The following is a 21,890-nucleotide window of genomic DNA, read 5'->3' on the forward strand; positions in this document are numbered from 1 at the left end:
ACAACCAGTCAGTCTGAAAGCCATTCAAGTCATCCACCAGATCATTCAAGTTGTTTTTGAAGGATCCCAGTTATTTTTTAAGCATTCAAGTCACTCTTAAGGTCATTCGATTCATCTTTAAGTTTATTAAAGTCATTCTAAGTCATTTACTTTTTATTTATTTAAGTCATTTCAGTCAATTTTTCGGTCATTTTAGTTTATCTTTAAGAATTTCATGTCAATCCTACATTCACGCATTCATTCGTTACACGAGAGCACGCGTCTAATGCTTTTCGGCCTTGTTATTTTCAAATGGAGATACGAAATGGGTAAATATATAAATATTTAAACAATCTTTGCAAGGATGAGATATAGGTAAAATATTTTCGCTTGTAGTTTTTTTTCTTATAAGGGAAATGGTTCCCATAATGTTTTATTGTTAAAGTGTATTTATTCAACAAGTCTGACGAAAGGCGTTTCCCATGAAAATTTTCAAACGTGTTATTATTTGTATTTGTCCGAATAGTCTTGAAACAATTGTAACTAACGATGAAATACACTATTTGTTTCTGTCAATACATTCTTTGGTTTTTGTTAAGATAATATATGAAGGCTTATGCGAGGATTTTGTGGTTGTCTCGCGTTTTTTATATACGCACCTTCTATTGCGTTTTTAACAGCCAATCAACTTTCTAGTTTTTCCCAGTACCCTTCCTAATCAGCCGATTAGCAGGCACTTACAGGACAAAGGCCCAGTTGACTTCCGGTTTACTCGTTCCGTTGTGTGTGCTCTTTTGGTGGGGAGCGTTAGTTTATATATATATATAGAAATTAATCCTGTACAAAGAAATATCCAAGTAATATATATATATATATATATATATATATATATATATGTGTGTGTGTGTGTGTGTGTGTGTGTGTTATTTTTAAAATGTAATCATCCACTGACACGTGTTTCGTCGTCTACGACTTATCAGAGTAGCTGTATCTAACAAGATTCGAAATCGGGACCCAACGGTAATGAGCCTAAACACTTACTCCTGGATCATCTCGCCGACTGTCTGGATATATCGCGATTTACTTAGATGTTGTTTTGTGTTGGTTTTAGCGATATGTTTTGAATTGAATTCAATTATGTACGAAAGTGCATTTTTACCTAAATGCGCGTTGGGAATAACTTTCCCTTTGAACCAACTTGGTACCCCCGCATGGGGAGCGGTATATATATATATATATATATATATATATATATATATATATATATATATATATATATATATATATATATATATATTATTTTTAACATGTAATTATCCACTGACACGTGTTTTGTCGTCTACGACTCATCAGAGTGGCTGTATCTAACGAGTTGAATAAAAGGGAAAGTTATTTCAAACTCGCATTTAAGTAAAAATGCACTTTCGTAAATAATTGAATTCAGTCAAAACATATCGCAAAAACCAAACAAAACAACATATATATATATATATATATATATACATATATATATATATATATATATATATATATATATATATATATATATATATATATGTATTACTTAGATATTTCTTTCTTTGGAAAGGATTAATTCCTAAAATGATTAAGTGATCAGTATGAATTTTGGAAAATATTTTCTTGATGTAAAGTTTTATAATATAAGATATATTTTACTTTATTTAGTTTTACGCAAATACGTTAACAAGAAAGTGGAAACTTTCATCAATATTCAGATATCTTCGATTAAAAACAAAAAACAACACAATATATATATATATATATATATATATATATATATATATATATATATATATATATATATATATATATATATATATATACCAGAGATTAAGCATCAATTTTATGAAGCAACATTTTTGTTTCGTTTTTCAAGGCAGTTTTGGGGCGATATTAATACCGATGTGTCGATCTCTTGTGGGGAAAGAAAACTATTCGTCAGACTCTATTGGCGAGTTTGAAATCTATAAGTGTTTGCATGGTTGACGCGAATTTTAAACAGAAGAAACTCGAGCATATTTATGAAAACTTTTAATATAAAATCGAATTATTAGAAGACTAACAAGTGTTATATATTAAAAAAAAAACTATATGAATTATTTCTCTTAGAATTCCGGTGGAAACAACTTTTTTTAAGACAATGCTTTTGTCTTATTTTCTCTTCAATTGCCAGTGACATTAGACCCGAGCAAAAAACAAATATATACGTCAGATGTTATTAACGGTTGTTACAAAGTGTAGTGTGAAACCGATGTGTGTTTGTGTGGTTGGAGTCTTTGAATTAGCTGATGCCTCTCTGACATTTTGCTGGGTGTCATAATCAACAACAACAACAACAACAAAACAACAAAAGGAGATTGAAAGAAACCCATATCTATATTAGAATTACCAATATGAGATGGGTTAATTTACAGCAGTGTTCGAATGACAGGTTAGACACTATTAAGTGTCTTCTACTCTTCTGTACAAGTTTTTATCATAATAACATGGATTTGGATGTTTCACGCTACAAGTAAACTGGTGTATTGATTAAAATTAGTTCTTGTGTTGTCATCTTTCTTATTTCTTTTCGCTTACGGCAGCCTATATATATATATATATATATATATATATATATATATATATTTACATATATATATATTTACATATATATATATATATATATATATATATATATATAGTATGGGTTTTAGGAAATTGAGTTTTAAAAAATTTTATGGAATTAGGTTTAAAAGTTGATGTTTCACCATAATACTTTTTTAGAAATATACTTTTATTATGTATGTATGTGGGTGAGTGTATTTGAACACAGCCCGTATTTTAAATATTCTTTTCGTTATGTTGTTAAATATTCTTTTCGTTATGTTGTTAAATATTAGTTTCGTTATGTTGTTAAATATTCTTTTCTTTATGTTGTTAAATATTCTTTTCGTTTTATTTTTTTAGCATTTTCGTTATGCTGTTAAATATTTTTTTCGTTATATTGTTAAATATTCTGTTCGTTATGTTGTTAAATATTTGTTCTTTATGCTGTTAAATATTCTTTTCGTTATGTTGTCATGTTCCAACTTGAAAAATTACGTTTGATTACCATAATTTTTGTATTTTTATTGTTTTCACATGCTCAGATAGGAATTAGAATTATTCTGCGCTATTTTGCCTATTTTCGTTCCAGCATTTTAATAATACATAAGCAAAGAAATTGTCAAATATTATTGGAATATACTGATTTAAATCCAAGTACCGAACTTATTCTCGATCAAATTTAAGATACATAGTGTTACACCCACTTGTTGTTCTACTCTAAATTGTTCCGGAGTAATAAATTTAAATAACATTGTATAAAGATAGCTCTAGTAATTTAATTATAGTTTTCTTTTTATTACCTCTCTAAAGAGAAAAGAAAGGAATAGGTTGAGTGGTTAATAAATTAAAATTTAGGAGAAGGGTGGAAATGGGGAAAGAGTAAAAGAGAGATATAAGGGAACGGTTAAGAAGAGCGGACGATGAAACCATTAAACCACTATTTGACTTTGGGTAATTTTGCTCGACCTAGGAGACACCGAGTAGCTCTGTTAGTCTTACATAAATCTGAAGCTGAAGAATGTTAGTATTTCACATGCAAAAAGTAAAAAGGAAACAGAATCTCCGATTTATCTAAATCGATATTACAAATGAAGTTTCCTTTTCACGGTAAGTCTCAAAGAACGTGACATTTTTGGTGTGATTAAAGACAAAAACTCGTTATGTTTTCGTTTTTCACTTTGACGAAGATTTTATTTTAAAAAAATCGAAATGTCATTTGAGAAGCTGCGAAAAACAATTTCGCTCTCTGTGTGTTTCAGGAAATTCAATTTTAAGACAGTGCCAACCGGTTCCGATAGAGAATCATTATGTCTACAGGGGGTTTGCCGGGACGTGTACTTATATCACGTGAATAAACTTCCAAGCGTAAAAGGAATGGGAACGAGAGGAGATAAAGATGATGACGAAAAAAGAAATGAACAAAATGACTATATCAAAAGAATAAAATTCTGAATAAAATAAAGCAACATAAAAAACGGCTATTTACGCATTTATAACTAACTAGCGGGACCTGTGGAAATTCTACAGAGGCATCTTTCATATTTAATGCATTGCTGCGGGGCATTTCGTTGATGTTCAGCGTGAATGGAGACCCCGCGATATTATTGTAGCCTTTTTTCTAAAACTGTAAAAGTATTCATCTAAGTAATATGGTTAACGTAGTGTGTAAATATGGTAATTAAGGTTTATCCCCAATATCTTTATAGGAGTCTGTGACATAGTTTCCTTTGTATAGACACCCAGGGCAAATGGAAACTCTATGATATCGTTATACCATCTTTAGACAGAAACATACACTATCTTTGGATCCTAGCCAAAAGACAAAGAAGGTATATTTTTTTTTTTACTTATAGGCAAATGTGACATTATTATTTTTTTACATCGTGTTTTCGATTATCGGAAACCCTATTTATTAAAAAAGAGGATAGAAAATGATAATGTACTGCGAACATTAAATTAGTGTATTTGCATACTAATTTAATGTTCGTAGTATGTTATAACCTTCTACACTCTTTGTTAATAAATCGAATCTCATGATTGAATAATTTATAATCTGGAAACTGTGACACATGTACGTACGTTAAGCGTACTACAGTATAAATATATAGATTTTATAATAATCTGTAAAGCATATCTGTTACAGTTCACGTCTCGTTTATTAAAAATGTAGATTGGTTTGCACAATTATGTATTATAGATATATTTAACTGGTATTATTGGTTTCTTTATTTGATGTACGGAGGCATAACTTGAGTACGAAAGTCTGTCATATAAGCATTATAGTTAACATATGCCCCTTTATGAGAGTGAAAACGCTTAACTAAAATAAAAAGCAATCCATACTACAGTTAATAACGTATCCTGCTTCTGAACACTTGATTCTTATATTCTGTACTATTTTACAACGTTTTGGTAGATGTATCCTACGAACTTCTTCAGGTGTATCTTGCTGTGGAAGACGGTATCTTTCTCTTTAACTCAAGTATTTGCACGAATGTTTGAACAAACCCCTTTTTTTAATCCACTGACATAACATACTTCATTCTGTCAGCTTAGATAAAGTCTTAGAAAGTTCGCAATTGTCATTTTAGATGTAGTATTGATTTACGATTGAACATTCAAACCCCAGACAAGTCTAAATTACCACGGAATTTTACTAAGTAATTCATCAATGACGCCACAGGTTCTTCGTAAAATCTGATTAAATTCAGTTGTAAATTCAATTTTCTGGAGGTTAAAGGTGCAATCCTTGCGGGGATTATTTATTTGATTACTAATCAATTGAAACCCTTTAGATATCATTTAAAATTAAAAGGTTAGTCATGCACATCTTTGAGGTTACAATAAATCGGCCATTGACTTTTGTGCGTGTATTTTATGAATTCAATACATGCATCGAAGTTTCGCTTACACCTTTATTATTAACCCCAATCCTTTTGCAAATACTGCTATTATTTAGAATACTTCTATCATTCAATACTAATTCGGACAGATTTTCTCAGAAAATGATAGTTTGCATAGTTCTAATGCTAATAATCTCTAATAAAAAATGGGAAAAAAATTAAATTTCACGCGCAATATTTTTATATCAATCACACACAATAACAAAGGTATGCGTCTTTGCAAACAATATATTTCGTAAAACTTTTATTTTTGTTAAACTTTTGATCTCGATATTGTATAGTAGTTATTTTAGATTTTAAAACTAAACAAAATTTATTAAGTTGTTGCAAAAATAATGTCGTTTTTTTTACGTTAAACCATGTCAAAAACGACATTATTTTTGCAACAATCTAATCCTTACAATTTCTTTTAAATAACGTTTTTTATGATTACTCTAATTGTTTAATTTTACATTCTCGATTAAAGGAATGAGAGCTTACCAACTTTAAATGTAAGGAACATAATTAGAGCTTATGAATAAATATAATTATTATGTGTTACATTTCGATATTTGAAAAAAATTTGGAAGCCTTTTATTGCCGAATATAATCTTTAAATAGTATGTCTTATTCTAAAGTTGTTAGAAAATTCACACATATTTTAATACTTTTTAAGCTGTAAGGTAATAAGAAATCCCCTGTTTATTTTATTGACTACGAAGTATTTCGAGTTCAAACCCAGCGTTATGCCACAAAGGATTTTTTTTTTAAATCAATTTTTCACCCCAATCAAGGCACAGTGCCACTTTGAATACTATCGGAGACATAAATTGCAGGAGTATCATGAAGAGGGATAGGTAGCAAGATGTTTGTTCACATTACACTTAAACTTCTCCATGTCAGTACAGTTGGTAAAACAGAATCCCAGAAAGGGAGTTCCAAAGTCTAGCAATTCTGGGGAATAAACTATTGGAGTAGAAGGTTTCTTACACCTAGAGACCTCTACTCTGAAGGGGTGGGAAAGCTGCTTGTCGGGTTTGTCGGGAGTAGTAACGTTGAGAGGTTACAAGTCTCTGTAGTTCGTCAGAGCATTCACCATTAAAGTACTTGTAGAACAGGCAGAGAGATGCAACATTTCGTCGGTGAGACAGAGGCTGAAGCTTAGATGATAGTTCAGGACCTATCAGGTTGGCGACTTGTTTTTAACCCTGACATGTGGTTAGAGAAAAACAGCAGATGCACCAGCCCAAATGTGACGATAGCACTCCATATGTGGGCGAAGGGTGCCCTTATAGAGGTACATGATACTTTCAGGCGTAAGTAGTTTTCTAGCACGGTAGAAAGATCCCATTTTTTCTGCAGCCTTGGCAATGCTCTCAATGTATCTATTCCAGTTCCCATTCCCTGTAAACGTTAGGCCGATGAGTTTAAAGGAAGTACTTACAGGTAATGTGTTCTTGGCCATTGCTATTGTTGGTAGAGAGTGTTTCTTGTAATTATTGAAAGAAAACAATCTTAGCCTTGGCAGTATTGAATGTGATCATTCAAATTCCCCATTCCGCTCCAGATGGGAGGTCATCGTCTAGTGTTTCTGCCATTTCCTTAGATATGTGTTCATTTGTTTTCTCCTCTTCCCTGTTATAGAGAGTGGTGTCATCAGCAAATATACCCATCTCCGAAACAATTTTATCAGGGAGGGCATTTATAAATATCAGTAATACTAAAGGCCCAAGGATAGAGCCTTAAGGTACTCCCGCATTTATATCATATTGTTTAGATGTACGACCGTCGAGGACAACTTAGAAGTGTCTCTTTCTTAAGAAGGATTTAATTTCATTATGTATTCTTCCAGTGATACTATATGATCTAATTTTCCTTAGAAGAACACCGTGCCATACCCTCTCAAAAGGCTTAGATATATCGCGGGCTACCGCTTTCCCGTATCCGATTTTTCCAGTGAACGGTATATACGTTTAGAGATAGCAGTTAAGATATCTGCTGTGGAACGGGCTTGCCTAAATCCCTATTGTTTGTCGGTCAGGAGTTTAGCAGCTGTTAGGTGTTGGACTAGGGATTGATTAACTAAGGACTCAAATATTTTGGCGAAAAGGGGGAGAAGATTAATGGGGCGCTAATATAATGGGTCAATCCTTTCACCAGAATTCTTGAAGACTGGTACCACAGAAGCGGTTTGCCAGCAGTCAGGAAAGCAAGATTCGTTAAGGCATTTATTGTAAAGTTTGGAGAGATCTAGAGCATCCTCGGCAGAGAATTTTTAATACCTCAGTCGGGATGAGATCGGGTCCACTTGCTTTTGAGGTGTCTAGGCTTTTTATGATACCATGTAAATGAGAAAGGGTGATTTTCAAATCGTCTAGTGTGGCGTCTGCCCGCAAAGGAAAATCAAGGAGGGAGTGGTGTGCCGCATCCAGTGTGGAGTGTGAGGCAAACCGACTGGCAAGCAGGTTAGCCTTGTCTGTTGATGTGCAAGCAACCCTACCATTGGTTGATAGTGGTCGAATCGTTAACTTCCTATTATTTAGTACACCGTTGTAGATTTTCCAAAAATCACGGGTTCTTAATTTCTGTGCTTTGATGCGTTTTCTGGTTGTTTCAGTGTATTCTGTCTTAGCTGTCGCTGTTTCTCTCTTAAAATTACTTCTAGCTTCTAGAAACTTCTGTCCGTTGGAACTGGACTTCTGTCGGTTGAATCTGCCTTTGAGCAATGGTAGCTGCACAAGCAGAAGTAATCCATCGGGAAGAGTAGGGCTTGCTATAGAATTTCCGTATGGGAACATGTGCTTCAATTGCTGTTTTGAACGATTCAGTGGTCTCATTTGCGGACTGTTCCGCTCTAAGAGAAAATATATTTCGCCATGGGACATCTCTGATGAGTTCCCCAATGTCTTTCCAGTCAGCTTTTCTTGTAATACCTCGTTGTTTTGAGAAGTGGGTCTTCAGTTTTAGGGCGCGAATTCAGGGCGATTTCTACCATTATCACAGCGTGAGCAGCATTCCCGAGTGGGCTGCGGGCATTTGTTGTACAAGCATCGGGAACTGTGGCCATAAATAGATCTAGAAGTTAGGAATGTTGATCTTGCTGCTCTGGGAAATGTGTGGTAAATGTAACCGTCTGTAATAGAAAATGAGATATAGAGAAGTTATATGTTGTGCTATCAGCTACACTTGACCAAAGCTGTTGATTGTTGCTAATGACTACATTGAAGATTAAACATATGTTACATGTATTGTGCAACGTTTTATTTTAATTCCTTTTGAAGACAAACATGTCGCAATACATGCCATGCTTTATACTAACATCCATATGTTATATGAAGCAATAAGTGTTTTAGTTTTAAAAAAATACTAAACTTATTGTTTCAATATTTTGGATGTGTAATGGGGTATATATTTAAATGCTGCCAACATCAGCATTATGTGGCACACGGCCGGAAAGTGGGAACCCCGCAGACTCCCTTGAAGGAGAGACACTCCTACAATTTTAAAAATTGCCTGAGTAACCCCGTCGGCATTCCCCGGTCGGGGCGCCTCAGGCAGCAAGCAATAAACTTGTCCCACCGGAAAACCCGGTGGCAAGGCCTGGGAGGGTGGACCTCCTAGGTATTACCAAGGCGGCGTACCTCAGTCCAACAGGTGCTGGGCCGGTTCCCGGCCCCTCACCTGTTAGGCTGAATGTCAAATGACGAATCCTTGACGTGTACTATCATGTCTCCCTGCAGCCGAAGCCACTAGGAGACACATCCCATCACAATGGACGTGTAATTGGGTATGATCCCACACAGACGGACGATTCTATTTATAAACGATGCTGATAGGAACTAACGAATCGAATTAATTCACGTTCTGCTACCAACCAATCAGAAACCAGAATTGCTCCATAAATAGTAAACCTTTTTTTGTAGCAATTCCGCATGTTTTTTCCGTCTCGACACGGTAAGAATATTTTGCTCTGTGGAACTGTCTACATCAAACCAGTCACCTCTCATGACTTGCGTGTAACAACGAACCATCGAAAACTGTTCTGTCTACTGCAAACCAGTCACCTCTCAAGACTTGTTTAGTACAACGAACCATCGAAAACTGTTCTGAAACTAAACATGGCTTACACTTCTAGAGGTTATGCGCCCAGCTGCGTCTTTATTTCGATGGATCCGAATCAAAATTCGAATGGTGGCAAGTTAAATTTCTAGGATATCTACGAATCCAAAAGCTACACAAAGTACTTCAAACCCAACCTGAAAACAGAAACGCCCCCAACTTCATTGAATAGAACGCAACTGTCTTTGCGGAATTAATACAATGTTTAGATGACAGAAGTATATCACTAGTAATGAGAGAAGCCCTGGACGACGGCTGCAAACATTGAACATATTGAGAGAGCATTATTTATCGAAAGGAAAACCCAAAATTATTTCTTTATACACTGAACTGAGCTCTCTTAAATGAATGGAAGCCAACACTGATCATATTATAAGAGCCAAAACGACTGCAAATTCTTTAAAAATGTCTGGTGAAGTTATAAATGACAGTCTGTTAATGTCCATGGTCCTTAAGGGATTACCGAGTGATTTCAAGCCAATTATCACCGTGATAACCCAGAAAGAAAAACCCATGACTTTTAGCCAATGCAAGGTAGCACTCAGAAGTTACGAAGAAACTGAAAAAACGATAACAGAAAAAAACGCATCCACAAATATCATGAAATTTTAAAAAATACAATATAAAAAACACCAAAATTTAATTATACTCATGCCAGGAATAAACACCGCAACTTTGCCCAAAACAATTTTTCTCCTAAGAAAAGTACAAACATTATTTGCTATAATGGTGGACGACCTAATCACAAGAGTTTCCAATGTTGATACAGGACTCAAAATGGCGACTCCATTAAAATATAGTGAGCTCTGTTAGCGGACATACATTTTTATTTTCGTGTACGTTTAATGTTTCAACAAATAATAATAATTTTCTTGTCGATTGTGTGGCCACGGCTATGTGATTACAAAGGAATCTGATTTTATCAATTTTGATCCCAACTTTAAGCCACCAAATCATTTTGTAGAACTAGCTGACGGGAGTCGAGTAAATGATATCGGTTTGAAAAGAGGCGATGCTAAAATCTCGCTAAAGAACAATAAAGGTGAACTGTGTTTCTGTATTTTAGAAAACGCTCTTCTAATCCCAAAATTTAAACAAAATATATTTCCTGCACAAGCTGCCACAAAACAAGGTGCAAATATAAATTTTAGCCCCAATAAATCAAAATAGTATACCCGAATGGAACGACATTAAAGAAAATGGAAGACTATATTATTTAAATAGCGTAGTCCCATCGAAAACCGCCTGTCATGATCTACAGACATTGGCATAAAATTCTTGGACACTGCAATATTCCGGATATCAAAAAGTTGCCGACTGTAGTTGATGAAATGAAAATACAAACATAAAAAAAAACTTCAACTGCGGCGTCTGTATGCAAGGGAAAATGACAAACTATCAAAGCAAGCTATCAGACAAGAAGGCAAAAAAATCCTATCAATGGTGCATTGTTACTTGAACGGTCCCGTGGAACCGATGCCCAGAGAACATTATAGATATATGTTGAATTTCGTAGATGACCATTCAGGTTTAATAATGGTTTACTTTTTAAAGAACAAATTTGATACCCTGCAAACAACAAAAAAATATCTAGCCGACATGGCTCGCTACCTTGAAGTCAAGTGTATTCGCTCTGACAACGGTACGGAATTCACCAATAAAGACTTTGAATTTTACTAATTAACCATCATATCAGACATGAAAAATCACCTCCTAGATCGCAACACCAAAACTGGACTGCTGAACGTGCGTGGCGAACACGTTTTGAAATGGTAAGATTATTTTTTTACATGGGGGTCACAACTTATCAAGGCCCGAAGACCACTCAGGAATAAGGGTTATTGCGTGTACAGTAATAAATAAGATAGTATTGTAGTAATCATTAGTATTGGGGAGTTTGATAGAGTGACTTACTTAAGGGCGCGGTTTGTTAGGAGTTTGTTTATGTTGGACTTGAAGACGTCCAAGATGTAGTAAGGTAGGAAACAGGCAAGCGGCAGAGAGTTCCACTGGCGCGCAGTTCTAAGAAAGAAGCTTTGCTCATGGAATCTACGTTTCAATTTAGGCACAGATAGAAAGTGGGGAAATTATTGACAGTAGTTTCAGCCAGACGGGTGTTACTCGTGAAAAAATTGACGAGGGGGGACGAGGGATTGAAGCTCAGACGAGCACCTGCCATGGAAATAACGATAAAACAAAAACAATCTCGCAACGTTTCTTCTGTGGGAGAAAGGTTACAGGGAAGAGAAAAGGGCATGCCCGACTAAACCACGAAGTCTATTTTGTACTCTGTCAAGGCAGGAAAGGCTGTTTTTAGCAGCTCCTGCCCAAATGTGGCAGCAGTACTCCATCCTTAGACGTACTTGTCTTTTATACAGATAGAGAATTGCATCAGTAGTGAGATATCTACTGGAGCGGTAGAAGGATTCCACCATATTCCCAACGTCCCTGGCAACAGATTGGATATACGTGTTCTATTTCAGAGGTCAAACCCAGATGCTTGTCAAACATGGAGCCTCCCCAAAACGAGAGCCATACATGTCAATTGATGCCAGACCGTTGATGATGTAAAAATAGAAGCTTGGTTTTGGATGCATTAAAAGTGACCAGCCACCTCTTCCCCCCATTGTACCACGTGCTCAAGATCAGAGGAGAGAGAATTAGAGATCAGAGGAGAGAGAATTAGAGAGGACTTTGTCATTTACGGCATTTGATGTCTTGCCATAGATTGTTGTGTCATCAGCATAGATGTCAACGAATGATTTAAGTATGTGTTTTGGAAGATCATTGATGTAGATCAGGAAGAGAGTTGGACACAGGATGGACCCCTGAGGGACTCCAGCATTAATACTTTGGGCCTATAATTTCTGCCGATCAACCACTACTCTTATGAACCTATCATAGAGAAATTATTTAATGATTGAGAAAACATTTCCAGTAATACCGTAGCAGGAAATCTTGTGAAGTAGGCCTTTATGCCATACCTTATCGAAGGCCTTCGATATGTCAAGAACAATTGCCCTGGAATTGCCTTTGTCAAGAGATTCACTAATCCTATGCGATATAACCGTCAGCACATCTGCTGTATATCCTGCAGAGCGGAAACCATATTGCATGCCACTACGAAAGTTGTTTCTGTTTAGGTGGTTGACTACTTCTTTATTTAATATGGATTCCAACAACTTTCTCATGACACACATGAGACCTATTGGTCTGTACTGAGAGGGAAATGACTTTTCACCTGAATCCTTAAATACAGGGTATACTGATGAGGTTTTCCAGGGTGTTGGAAAGCACTTCTCCTTAAGGCAACGCTTAAACGGTTGCGTAAGTATGGGGGCAAGTTCTGGTTTGAGCTTTTTCAGCACTGATGGCATCCCAATCATAGTGTTAAAAAAGCTTCAACCAGAACTTGCTCCCATACTTACGAAACTATTTAAGCGCTGCCTTAAGGAGAAGTGCTTTCCGACTCCCTGGAAGACCTCATAAGTTTGCCCTGACTTTAAGAATTCAGGTGATAAGTCATCTCCCTCTCAGTACAGACAAATAAGTCTCCTGTGGGTTATGAGTAAGTTGCTGGAATTCATATTAAATAGAGAAATAGTCAACCACCTCATCAGGAATAACCTTCTTATGACACACAATATGGTTTCCGCTCTGCAAGATCTACCGCAGATGTGCTGACGGTTATATCCCACAGGATTGAAAAAGGCTTCCTTTCTAGGGCAATTGCTCTTGACATATCAAAAACCTTCGACAAGGTATGGCATAAGGGTCTACTTCACAAGATTTCCAGCTACGGATAACTGGAAATGTTTTCTCAATCATTAAATTATTTCTCTCCGATAGGCTCATAAGAGTAGTGGTAGATGGACAAAAATCGGAGGCATGCAATATAAATGCTGGAGTCTCTCAGGGATCTATCCTGGGCCCAACTCTCTTCCTTATCTACATCAATGACCTCCCTAAACACATACTTACATCATTCGTTGACATCTATGCTGATGACACGACCATCTACGGCAACACATCAAAGGCTGTAAATGACAAAGTTCTCTCTGATTCTCTCTCCTCTGATCTCGAGCGCGTGGTTCAGTGGGGGAAGATGTGATGGTTACCTTTCATGCATCCAAAACCAAACTCCTATCCTTACATAATCAACGCTCTGATCCCCATCTGGCATCAATTGTGATGGATGGCTCTCGTCTGGGTGAGGCCCCGTGTTTTGACAAGCTTCTGGGTTTGACCTTTACTCCTGATCTGAAATGGAACACGCACATTAAGTCTGTGGCCAAGGTCGCTGGAAAGATGGTGGGATCCTTCTACCGCTCCAGAAGATATCTCACTACTGATGCAATTCTCTATCTATATAAAAGCCAAGTACGTCCAAGGATGGAGTACTGTTGCAATATCTGGGCAGGAGCTTCTAAAAACAGCCTATCCTGCCTTGACAGAATACAAAATAGACTTCGTGACTTAGTGGGCGATGCGCTTTTCTCTACCCTGCAACCTCTCTCCCACGGAACAGACGTTGCGAGCCTATCCTTGTTTTATCGTTATTTCCATGGCAGGTGCTCGTCTGAACTCCAATCTCTGGCCCCCCCTCGCAAATCTTTCACGAAAAACACCCGTCTAGCTGAATCCACTGTGAAAAATTTCCCCCACTCTATATCTGTGCCTAAATCAAAACGTAGATTCCATGAACAAAGCTTCTTTCTTAGAACTGCACGCCTGTGGAACTCTATTCCGTCTGCCTGCTTCCCACCGGTCTACAACTTGGATGTCTTCAAGTCCAATGTTAACAAATTCCTAATGAACCGCCCCCTTAAGTAAACACTTTATCAAATTTCCACACTAACGTAATGTACTTGCAATAACCCTAATCCCTGAGTGGCTGCCGGGCCTTGATAAGTGGTTATCACTGTGTAAAAAAAAGAAAAAATATATACAGTTATTACATTTAACTTGAAATATATTTATAGTGTTTTTTTAATAATAATATAGCAATTAAAAACAAAATAAAGTAAATAATAAAGATGACTATAAAGCATCTGACAGTTAAAAAATATTAAATAAAGATTTGTATATGCAGCAATAAAAACAACACCATTTTATAGATTTCCTGTAATATGCTCTTTTCACGAATCATCGCTAGTCTTAAAATGTTCAAAGTAATTATTTATTAAGCTAAGAGAAGGTGGCCAGTGTTAAAATATCAAGCCCGCCGCGCAAGAAACACAGTATGACTCAGGGGAAAACTATCTTTATTGAAATAAAAACTCTATACTTACGGCTAGCACAATTAACTATTACAACAACATATTAAAAAAAATAAACGCCTTTTTGTTACACTTAACATAAGAACACATATGCCTCCACTATTCCTAAATCCTCTCGCAGTATTTCAAAAAATAAATAAATAAAAATAGATAAATAAATAAAAATAAAATTCAAAAAATAAATAAAATAAGTAACACATAAAATTAATAAAATGACTAAAAAATCATTAATTAAAATAAATAATAACTAAATAAATAATAACAACAATATCACTTATACAAACAACTATAATAATAACGATCATAATAATAATAAAATAAATAATAATCATAATATAAATAATAATAATAATAGTAGCGACCAGTGAGAAATCAATGGTAAGCGGCTGTTACGATAATGCTAATTCATTTGCAAATGATATCAGAATAGGTGGAAAATACGAGGAAACTGGGGAGTCTTATTGTCACCCAGCTTATAGGTAAGACCACATGTTGTTTTCTAGGAGAGATTCTTTATTATCTGTCTGAAAGCCACTTGTGAGCCAATAATGATAATAACAAAAGCTAAGAAGAAATAAAAAACAAATGCTATAGTATGAACCGAGTACAAGATATAAACGTACGACTAGCAAGATAGACTGGACCATTAATAAGCTGACCACAGAAGAACCGAGGAATCTTGGGCAGAATACCAGGAAGCTGATACCCATGCACTATACCCAAAGAATAATGCTGAATGATTTACGTGGAGGAAAGACGTAGAAAGGAAGACTGTAAAGTATAGAAGACTGTGTGAATGACAAAGCAGAAGATTTAGAAAAAAAAAATACCGCAGAGCAGAAAAAGGATAATTAACGCAGAAAGGTACATTATAAAAATGAACATGACGGGTGGCAGAGAAGCAAGGGATAAGATTAGGAAAAGGCAATGCTCCGTGGACGATTAATGAGGATGAAAAAAGACACCTGGTCATACCTACACAAAGGATGCCTAAGCAAATATCTTCAATCACTACGAACAATTGCACAAGGTAACGCTAATCAATAATCCATATGATGACTGAATGTAGTAAACAAAAAAGAATAAACACAAGCAGGTGGGGAAGGCAATCTACTGGAAACTATGCAAACAGCAGGAAAATGGTGCAAACACAAACCGTTAACAGTACTTGAAAACGGAAACACGAAATCCCTTGGGACATGGAGATACGAACGGAAAAGTCCATTCATGCAAATAGATCTGACGTCATCCTGTGAGATCATAGTGAGCACAGATAAGTGAAGCAAATGGAGGGAACTGGCCCGAGTGCCGAAAGGATCATGGAACATGGAGAAAGTAAAGATAACATAAATAATTGTGGGGGCACTAAGGACAATTTCGAATAACTTCGTAAAAAAGAATGGGAAAAATTGATAATAGGGAAAAGTCAAAGAAAATACAACTGACACAAATAAGGAAAACATAGAATGTGAAAATCAACCCATACGAACAGTATACACAAACCAACAACATCTACTTAAGGTATTATTAATAAATATTACCAACAACCTATCACAGCAAAGAGACCGTACTTCATAAAAACCAGCGAGGTTAAAAAATACAAGGATAAAAAGATTTACTGATGGACTCAAAATCAAGTGTATTTAAAATCATTCGATAAAAAAGAAACAAATATACAAAAGAAGAATACAGGTTTGCTATGCTAAGTATACACACACAGCATGAGAATAATGAAGTTAAAACTAGTGCGAAAACGCGGCGTAAAGAGGGATAAGGAAAAAGAGAAAGGAAATAGCATTCACGTAATTTTTCGATGCTTGTATTATTTGGATGATTCGGATTACTGTAACGATCTTAAGTGTTATTTTCGCAAAAAAATGGTCATACTTTATAGGATTGAAGTACCACTCAACTGTGATAGTGTGAGACTAGGCATATAATTTTCAATTGCTTAAAACCTCGACCAGTTTGTGGCCGAGGAACGAGGGCATAAATCACTTTGGATTAAATGAAAATTCCGTTTTAAATAAAGATTTCCGAGTTCAACAAGCAATACAGAAAGGAGGTTGGGGGTAACATCGGCGAGAATAATGTGAAAATAACATTCATGGCAGAGACAGTAGTTCAAATACTAAATAAAAATACAAAACAGAAGTAGCAAATAAAACATTTTAAAAACAATAAGATGAAAAGCGCAAACAAAAACATTAAGCAAAATAATAAAATGAAAAATATAAAACGAAAAGAAAAACTAAAAAAAAAAAAAGTTTGACTGAAACATTCCTGAGTTCGAGAAAATGCACAATTAAGAAATTACATCGACTGAAACGTTGTGAGAATCACATTACAGATAAGAACAGTAGTTCGATGAATCCAGATTATAAATAAAAAAGTTTTAAAATTGTTGAATAATAAGCCGAATACAAATAAGTAAATAAAGAAGGTAGGTTAAAAATGATCGTCTCTTTGTTTAACGACTTATCCACACATCTTAGTGTATTTTATGTCGAAATATGATACGTCTTATGAACGGTTCATTATTCACTGTATGTGATAAACTGAACGTAAAATAATGTTGGAGTCCTTTTCTTAAGAAAACTTTAAGTTCATTAGTATTAGCGCCAAATCGAACACAATAGATCCTATTTAAAGTCAGTATATCCGATTCCATAGCCAACGACGATATCCATTACCCTGGTCACGCAACCACAAAAGAAGAAGGCGACTTTACGAGAAAGAAGACAATAAATAATAAGGATGAGTAACGAGGAGTAAGAAAGACGGGAAAAGGGATAGGAAAACATTGAGGAGCAAGGAGATAAAGAAGAAGGGGAGGCTTAAGAAAGAAATATGAAAAAAGAGGAGAAAAAGATGAAGAATAAAGACGGCTGGAGCAAAGGGAGACGGATGGGGAGGAGAGAATATGGAATAAGAAAGGAATAAGAAAAAAAAGAAAAGGAATAAGAAAAGAAAAACAGGAGACGATAATGAAGAAGAAAAGTTGGAAAAGAAGAGAAAAGTATCATTAATAACAATCAGAAGAAGAGGAAGAAGAAGTAGGAAGATGAGAGAAAGAAAATGGAGAGGGAAAAGAAACGTAAGTAGGAAATAGAAAAACATATGCATGTATTTATTCTACGTCGGTGATAAGTGCGCAGTAAAAGTAAACAAGGGCTTGTAGGGGCTTATTTACCGTTTAATATAATAAAAATATGGTATATTCATTAAATATATATATATATATATATATATATATATATATATATATATATATATATATATATATATATATATATATATATATTAAAATGGATGCAATCCGACGTTATGATGTGAAAAGGAAGCGGAAGACCGGAGGCTCGAAGTTTCACCCGAATTATGCGGCCTTTTTCAAGACGTGGTATTTATTTGCTCCCCAACCGAGCAAATTAGGCACAAGGCCGATTTTTAATGTGAGGAGTGAAGGGAAATGGGGATCAACTCCCCGGGGAGTAGGGGAGCTGGATAGTGACAATTGGTATGAAGGGTTGCCCCTACATTGACAAAGGTCTTATCTGTGGGGTCGCGCCCACATAGGGTCTTTGCCTGCAGTATCTACCGGAACAGATGGTATTTATTTGCTCCCCCACCGAGCAAATTAGGCACAAGGCCGATTTTTAAAGTGAGGAGTGAAGGGGAAATGGGGATCAACTCCCCGGGGAGTAGGGGAGCTGGATAGTGACAATTGGTATGAAGGGTTGCCCCTACATTGACCAAGGTCTTATATGTGGGGTCGCCCCCACATATGGTCTTTGCTTGCAGTATCTGCCGGAACAGATGGTATTTATTTGCTCCCCCACCGAGCAAATTAGGCACAAGGCCAATTTTTAATGTGAGGAGTGAAGGGAGGGGGAAGGGAAAAAGGGGACCAGCTCCCGAGAGGTGGGAAATGGGAGCTGGTTAAAGGTCAGGCATGTGGGGTTGCCCCCACATCTGGTCTTTACTAGTCATAGCTAGTCATAGCTTGCAGTATCTGCCGGAACAGATGGTATTTATTTGCTCCCCCACTGAGCAAATTAGGCACAAGGCCGTTTTTAATGTGAGGTAAAAACCAGCTCCCCTAAAAGTAGGCAAAAAGGGGGCACTCTGGTTACCAAAAATAATAATTGTCCCAGTATAGAGGGTTTCCCCTCCATTGACTGGTACAAATTATCTTAAGTGCAGTATCTGTCGGAACAGATGGTGTTTATTTGCTCCCCCACTGAGCCAATTAGGCACAAGGCCGTTTTTAATGTTAGGTAAAAACCAGCTCCCCTGAAAGTAGGCAAAAAGGGGGCACTCTGGTTACCAAAAATAATAATTGTCCCAGTATAGAGGGTTTCCCCTCCATTGACTGGTACAAATTATCTTAAGTGCAGTATCTGCCGGAACAGATGGTATTTATTTGCTCCCCCACCGAGCAAATTAGGCACAAGGCCAATTTTTAATGTGAGGAGTGAAGGGAGGAGAAAGGGAAAAAGGGGACCAGCTCCCGAGAGGTGAGAAATGGGAGCTGGTTAAAGGTCAGGTATGTGGGGGTTGCCCCCACATCTGGTCCCTGCCTGCAGCATCTGCCGGAACAGATGGTATTTATTTGCTCCCCCACTGAGCAAATTAGGCACAAGGCCAATTTTTAATGTGAGGAGTGAAGGGAGGGGGAAGGGAAAAAGGGGACCAGCTCCCGAGAGGTGGGAAATGGGAGCTGGTTAAAGGTCAGGTATGTGGGGTTTCCCCCACATCTGGTCTTTGCTTGCAGTATCTGCCGGAACAGATGGTATTTATTTGCTCCCCCACTGAGCAAATTAGGCACACGTCCGATTTTTAATGTGAGGAGTGAAGGGGAAATGGGGACCAACTCCCCGGGGAGTAGGGGAGCTGGATAGTGACAATTGGTATGAAGGGTTGCCCCTACATTGACCAAGGTCTTATACGTGGGGTTGCCCCCACATATGGTCTTTGCCTGCAGTATCTGCCGGAACAGATGGTATTTATTTGCTCCCCCACTGAGCAAATTAGGCACAAGGCCGTTTTTAATGTGAGGTAAAAACCAGCTCCCCTAAAAGGGGTCACTCTGGTTACCAAAAATAATAATTGTCCCAGTATAGAGGGTTTCCCCTCCATTGACTGGTACAAATTATCTTAAGTGCAGTATCTGCCGGAACAGATGGTATTTATTTGCTCCCCCACTGAGCAAATTAGGCACAAGGCCGTTTTTAATGTGAGGTAAAAACCAGCTCCCCTAAAAAGGGGTCACTCTGGTTACCAAAAATAATAATTGTCCCAGTATAGAGGGTTTCCCCTCCATTGACTGGTACAAATTATCTTAAGTGCAGTATCTGCCGGAACAGATACTACACTTTGATCTTGGCCCGAAGGCCACGAACGTCCCTCTTCTTGCGAAGAGGGAAGGTGCGGGCTTTTTCAAGAGGTGTGGTCACTGACGAGAGGGTCTACGTTTTTAGTTTTATATATACTGAGGGAGTATATGCAAATAAAACTATTATACATATGTACAAAAAAAACAAAAATTAATAAAAAAAACACATATATATTTATTAACCAATGTCTAGATTATTTTCGTGCAATATTATTTTAGATACGTGGAAAGAAATGTTAAAAAAAAACCCTTTTCTCTGTTTAATAGTGTTAGTAGAGTTAGAGATAAGAGCAGATTCCAGCAGATGGCGTGTTGACCTAATATGTATATCGAAATCGAAATGATGGTCATTTTCCATTATGTGACCGAAAAGAGCATTAAGTGTATTGTTATACTTTATGTCTCTTTTGTGTTCATACAATCTTTTAGCAAGGTTTCGCTGCGTCTCTCCTACGCATATCTAGGTTTTCTTGGGGGTGGTTTTGTCTTGGTTTTGATTGATTTTTAAGACCTTTTTTTAGCGTTAAGTAGGAAGTATTGGGGATATTGTAAGTTCTTGAACGTAGTTTCTATATATTCAAATTCATCGTTTAGATATTCTTTGCTACATATTCTCATAGCTCTTAGATAAAATCCAATTATAATGCCTTTTTTTACGTTGACATTGTGTTGCGAGTAAAAATGTACATAATCATTCTTATTAGTTGTTTTACGATGAACTTTGAATTTTAGTTGATTATTATTATTATTAATTAATTAATTGTATGTCTAGGAAAGATATGGTATTATTATTTTCAGTTTTTGTTTTGTACATTTGTATAATAGTTTTATTTGCATACACTCCCCCAGTATATATAAAACTAAAAACATCGACCCCCTCGTCAGTGACCACACCTCTTGAAAAAGTCCGCTTAATTCAGGCGAAACGTCCAGCCTCCGGTCTTCCGCTTCCTTTTCACATCACCCCCACCCACACACATATATATGCATATATATATATATATATATATATATATTTCCACAGAAAATTATATATTATACTTCAACAGAAAATTATATATACACTTGTGCCCGATATTATTCATACCCCTCGGATCTTTGAGATTTCTATAAGAATATTGCTCAAACCAGAAGGTAGACAATATTAAAGGGATTTCAAACAATAAATCAAGCATAAGCATTTAATTTAAACTCAACAAATAAATAAATTATGCAAGTTTGAAACATTATACAAAGAAAAACAATGATGGCACTAGTTCAAAATTATTCATACCTCTCTTACTAATAGTCAATAGCATGCCCTTTATTCTTAATAACTGCCTGTAACCGTTTTGGATATTTATCAACAAGGTTTTTACAAGCATCAACACTGATTTTTGACCATTCTTCAATGCAGTAGTTCTCCAAATCCCTCAAACTTCTAGGTTTCCGCTTTTTAACCTCAGTTTTCAATATGTGCCAGAGATTTTCGATAGGGTTAAGGTCGGGACTCTTGCTAGGCCATTCCAAAACATTAATTTGATTATCCTCAAACCATTTCTTGACTATTTTGGCAGTATGTTTTGGATCATTATCCTGTTGAAGGACCCAGTTTGGTCCTAAATGGAGCTTCTCCGCATCCTGTCTAAT

Source organism: Euprymna scolopes, chromosome 13, assembly GCF_053919585.1.
Source record: "Euprymna scolopes isolate OS-2025 chromosome 13, ASM5391958v1, whole genome shotgun sequence".
NCBI lineage: Eukaryota > Metazoa > Mollusca > Cephalopoda > Sepiida > Sepiolidae > Euprymna > Euprymna scolopes.